Genomic DNA, 6,000 nt, shown 5'->3' on the forward strand with positions numbered 1-6,000 from the left:
CCCCCCCCCCCCCCCCCCAAGCAGTCACTCGTTCACGCATACCTCTGGAGCAAAAAGCTGCTCAATACTCATGATTTGTGGGAAAGAACATTTAAACAGTAGGATTCACTTCTTCTCTTCACCTTTCTCTCCATTCCTGATCCAACAACCTCTCTGTTTCTTTCTGGTTTCAAATAATGGCCACATAAGGCCTAGCAAGCCACATTGTGGTCCACAGACCATCAGTTTGAAATGTCTTTCCTAGAATGTTTGAAGAGATGTCCACACAGATATAATGGTTGCATTTCCTAACCCTGCAATGGTGTCTGCAGATTGGATGGTTACAAATGTTATCTAACTGTCTCAGAAAAGAGGGCAAGAGAAAATGGGACTACAAACTTGTCAGTAATATGAAAGGTATTAGAATTCATAAACAAATGATATGATTACTTGATATGTGGAAAACCATTGTCTGATTGGGCAAAGCCAACATAGATTTGTGAAAGAGTGACGGGAGATTCTGAAAAACCTGATTTTTTTTTTTTGAGACGTCATTCACAGTCAATAAACAGGAACCAGTGGATTGGTCTATTTGACTTTTCAAAAAGTCATTGAAAAATTTCCACAGAGGTTAGTTTAAAAAGAACTTAAAACCCAAAGGTTTGGAGGTAATATGCCAGCATGGATTGAGGATTGGTAAACAGGCAGAAAACAGAACAGCTGTGTTTGGGTCCTAGTTGTGCGCAATCTATATCAATGACTTGGATGCGAAGACCAATTGTAATAATTACAAGTTTGCTGATGGTATAAACTTGGTGGGAACATCACTTGTGAGGAGAATGCAAAGAGCTTTCAAGGGGATTTAGACAGACTGGGTGGGGGAAAAGTGCATTGCAGATGGAGTTTAATGTGGTTAAGTGTGAGGTTATTGTCTCTGGGAGAAGAAATTGAGGTGCACAGTAACTCTTACATAGTGAGAGATTGGAAACTGATGTGAGATAGTACAGAGATGCTGTTGTTGATAAGACACTGAAAGCTAGCATACAGGTGCAGCGAGCAATCTGGAACACAAATGATAAGTTAACTTTTATTGTAAGATGAGCTTGGGCTAAAGTTTTGCTCTAATTGTATAGAACATTGGTAAGACTGCACCTGGTGTACATGTGCAGTTCTGGTCCCATCTCTCAAGAAGGGATAGAGGGAATATGGCTGAGGTTTGCTAGACTGATGCCCTGGGATGATGGGACTGTCCTGTAAACAGAGGTTGAAATGACTGGCCTGTATTCTCTGAAGTTTGGAAAAATGAAAGAAACGTACAAATATTTTAAGGGCATGGACAGAATAGATGTGGAAGGGGCTCTTCCCTTGGTTTTAGGGTCTCCAAACCAGGGGACACAGTTTCATAGAGTCAGATAGCACGGAAACAGACCCTTCAGTCCAACTAGCCCGTGCTGAGCATAATCCCAAACTGAACTAGTCCCACCTGCCTGCTCCTGACCCATATCCCTCCAAACTTTACCTATTGATGTATTTATCCAAATGTCTTTTAAACATTGTAATTGTACCCACATCTACCACTGCCTCATTCCACACTGGAACGACCCTGTTAAAAAAATTTGCCCCTGATGTCTTTTTTAAATTTCTCTCCCCTCACTTTAAAAAAATGCTCCCTAATCTTAAAATCCCCCATCTAGGGAGAGGGCAAGTACAATTAATTCTAATCTGCAAAGTTTATAAAATAATGAGGAGTATAAAGTCACTTCTCAACCTGGTATGCTCCAGTGAAAAATGTTCCAGCCTAACCTACATTTCTTCCTAACTCAAAACTTCCTGACCTGGCAACATTCTGGAAAATCTCTTCTGAATCCAAAGGGCAAGTCGTTTAGGACTGAGATGAGGAGGAACTTCTTCATTCAGAGGCTCGTGGATCTTTAGAGTCCTTTTCCCCAAAGGACTGTGGAAGCTCAGTCATTAAGTAAATTCAAGAGAGAGAACAATAGATTTCCAAAGTACCAGACAAAGCAAGTGAACAGAACTGCCCCATTTATGGTCTGCAACATGATCAGTTTATCTACCAATGAGGACAGAATAATCTTGTCATTGATTGTTCAAAAACCAGCCCAGCTCTTCCCCTCCACCCACTGCATCCCAAAACCAGTCCAACCTGTCTCTGCCTCCCTAACCGGTTCTTCCTCTCACCCATCCCTTCCTCCCACACCAAGCCGCACCCCCAGCTACCTACTAACCTCATCCCACCTCCTTGACCTGTCCGTCATCCCTGGACTGACCTAGGCCCTCCCTACCTCCCCACCTATACTCTCTCCACCTATCTTCTTTACTCTCCATCTTCGGTCCGCCTCCCCCTCTCTCCCTATTTATTCCAGCTCCCTCTCCCCATCCCCCTCTCTGATGAAGGGTCTAGGCCCGAAACGTCAGCTTTTGTGCTCCTGAGATGCTGCTTGGCCTGCTGTGTTCATCCAGCCTCACATTTTATTATCTATGTTCAAAATACCTGTTTGGTTTACAGTTAAGGGATTCATCTACATCATCCATAGCAAGTGCAATAATTTTCATTAATAATCTTTTCGGTTACTTGGACGAGATCAACTTAGATAATGGTCACAACATGCTGGAAAAACATTTCAAATGATTATTTCAAGTGGGCTGGACACCATGTGACAGCATCTCCATGTTACCAGAGCTTCACTGAGAAGAGGGCTCATATAATCAAATCACAAGCATACAAATTAGGAACAGTAGTAACTCTGTTACGTTAAAACTCAATGAGCATTGTTATATAAATCAAAGATTACAGGACCGTCCGTTTAATCTTCAAAAGGTGTGAATATTCAAAACCCTTGCTGGGCAGGAAAGAAGGATATCATAACGAATTTCAGCGTAATTGACTTTGCCTAATGGAATAATGATTAGAATTTGCAGCCATTTGGTTTGATTGTGGTAAAAGCTGACTGAAGGCAGTTATTTGGAAGGGAATCATCTGAAAGAGCAGCATGAGAGATCTGGAAAGAAACTACTTTTCAACACAGCACCAGTGTAAAGCCTTAAGGACAAAACTAAAGGATTTCTGTAGTGAATCAGGCTACCATGAATGACAAGCTACAGTGCCAAAGAACCAAAACAAAGTAGCTTTTATTCATTTGCAGGATCTGTTTTGTTCAGTCTACCCGTGGGAGCAAATTCCATCTATTTGATTACAGAAGTCATCACAGCCCTGAATCTGAATTTAAGTTTCAATCCCTTTGCTCAGGAAGGGGATTTCGAGCAATCCTGGCCTCCAAAATATCATCGTCTAATCTTCAATACTATAACTTTTCTCCTTCATTTAAATCCTACAGTCTCTAGCTAATAACTTTACCAATTATTACTTATCTGACTTTCAGCAATTGTGTAATACATGAACTGTTTTATCTTATTTAAAACAAAGCTGCTGATTATTTTTAAATTGAAACACAAACTAATTGGGGTTTATGTACAAGTTTATACAATTCTCAGATCATGATCCACTCAAAGGAGCTGCCTGGTATGAGGCCAAGAAGACAAATACAATACAGCACAGGAACAGGCCCTTCGGCCCACCAAGCCTGTGCAAATTCCTAATCCTTATTTAGACCCACTACTTGCTCACTGCACATGGTTTCTATCCCTCTGTTTGCCCTCCTGCTCATGTGTCTCGCAAGATACTCCCTTAAACGTTGCTAACATGCCTGCTTCCACCACCTCCACTGACAGTGCATTTCAGGCACCCACCCACCAACCTACGTCTGTGTGTGAAAACTTTTCTCCGCACTTCTCTAAACTCATCCCCTTTCACCTTGAACCTGTGCCCTCTTGTCACTGACCTTGCCAGCCCGGGAAAAAGCCTTTGACTATCTATGCCTCTCATAATTTTGTAGGCCTCTATCAGGTCGCTCCCTCAGCCTCTGTCCTTCCAGTGAAAACAGTCCAAGTTCATCCAACCTCTCCTCATAACTAAAACTTTCCAGGCCAGGCAACTTATTGGTAAATCTTCTCTGTACCCTCTCCAACGTGGTCACATTCTTCTGTTGGGGGGGTGACCAGAACTGCATGAAATATTCCAAATATGGCCTAAGGTTTTGTTCAGCTGAACATAACTTGCCAACATTTATATTCAATCCTCCAGCCAATGAAGGCAATCATGCTGTATGCCTTCTTGACCACCTTATCGATCTGTGTTGCCACTTTCATCTGTGGATCTGTATGCCCAGATCCTTCTCTATTTCAGTGGTCCTAAGGTTCCAGCCACTTATTGTATAATTCACACCCGAATTCGAATTTTCAAAATGCACTGCTTTGCATTTGTTCAGATTAAACTCCATCTCCCATTTCTCTGCTCAAATCTGCAATCTATGTATAATCTGCTGTATGGTCCTCCACACTATCTGCAACTCTGTCAATTTTGGAGTCATCTGCAAATTTGCTAATCTCATCACTTATACATTTTCCTCCAGATCATTTATATATATTACAAACAACAAAGGTCCTAGCACTGATCCCTGAGGAACATTACTAGTTACTGATCTCCATTTTGAAAAGCAACCTTCCACCGCTTACTGTCTGACTTGTATGACCAAACCAGTTTTGTATCTATCTAGCCAGCTTAACCCAAATCCTATGAGACTCTACCTTTTGTACTAATCTGCCATTAGTAAGGCATTAGCTAAGGTATCTTAAGTCCATGTAGATAACATCTGCAGCCCTCCCGCCCTGCTTAATCATTCTTCTCACCTCCTCAAATAACTGAATCAAGTCAGTAAGACAAGATCTACCCAGCACAAACCCATGCTGCCTATTCACTTCCAAATGAGAATAAACCCTGTCTCTCAATATCTTTTCCAACAGCTTACCCCCCGGTGACATCAGACTCACTAGCCAAAACTGCCTGGATAATCTGTTTCCCCTTCTTAAACAAAGGTGCAACATTGGCCATTTTCTAGTCCTCCGCATCCTCATTGGCCTTGGACGAGTTTCCAAAGATATCAGTTAAGGCCCCAGCTATTTCTGCCTTTGCCTCCCACAGTATCCTGGGATAGTTCCCATCAGGCCCCGGGGACCTATCTACCTTAATACATTTCAAGATACCCAACGCCTCCTTTTTAATTATGTTGTTCTGCCCAAATGCATTCACACACCTTTACCGAACCTCAATAGCCATCACGTCCCTCTCTTTGGTGAATGTTGATGAAAAGTACTCATTAAAGATCTCACTCATTTCTTCTGGTTCCACACATAACCTCACTCCTTTATCCTTGAGTGGACTTACTCTTTTCAAAGATTCCCTCTTTCTCCTCATACATGTATAAAAATGCCTTGAGATTCTCTTTAACCTTAATGGTCAAGGATTTTTCATAGCCCCCGTCCTAACTCCCTAGAAATATTGCACAAACAAAGATTTAAGGAGAATGGGAATGTTGTAATGTTATGTTGACATATATAGTGATGCTCCAATTAGCATGCGCTTGATTATGTATTTCATTAATTATCCATAGGAAATGAAACCGCTTTTCTGATGAAGGGTCGAGGACAGAGCGTCAGCTTTTGTGCTCCTAAGATGCTGCTTGGCCTGCTGTGTTCATCCAACTCCACACTTTGTTATCTGTGGTTTAATTGAAGTGTCATCTAACTGTATGGTAGAAAGAACATGAATTCTTTCTTGTAGTCAAGCAAGGATTTAGAAAACAGGGAAATCAATTTTCTCCTCCCCATCTGGTCATAACAATAGTGCTCAATAAAGAACCCAATCAGTTATTACAATTTATTAATATGTTATTGTTGTTTGTGTTAGAGGTCAGTATCAGTGCACTGATATTTAAAGAATCTTTAAATAAGATCATAAATGTTGTTATGACTGCTGTAACTTAAAGAAAGATATGTTTTAAACTGTCTCCTTTAACTGAAAGCAAATGGATTGGTGTGGTAAAGGGGATGGGGTATCCGACAGGATCTGCCCAGGTAAGCCCATGTGACCTGGGTGCCATGGGG

Source organism: Stegostoma tigrinum, chromosome 30, assembly GCF_030684315.1.
Source record: "Stegostoma tigrinum isolate sSteTig4 chromosome 30, sSteTig4.hap1, whole genome shotgun sequence".
Lineage (NCBI taxonomy): Eukaryota > Metazoa > Chordata > Chondrichthyes > Orectolobiformes > Stegostomatidae > Stegostoma > Stegostoma tigrinum.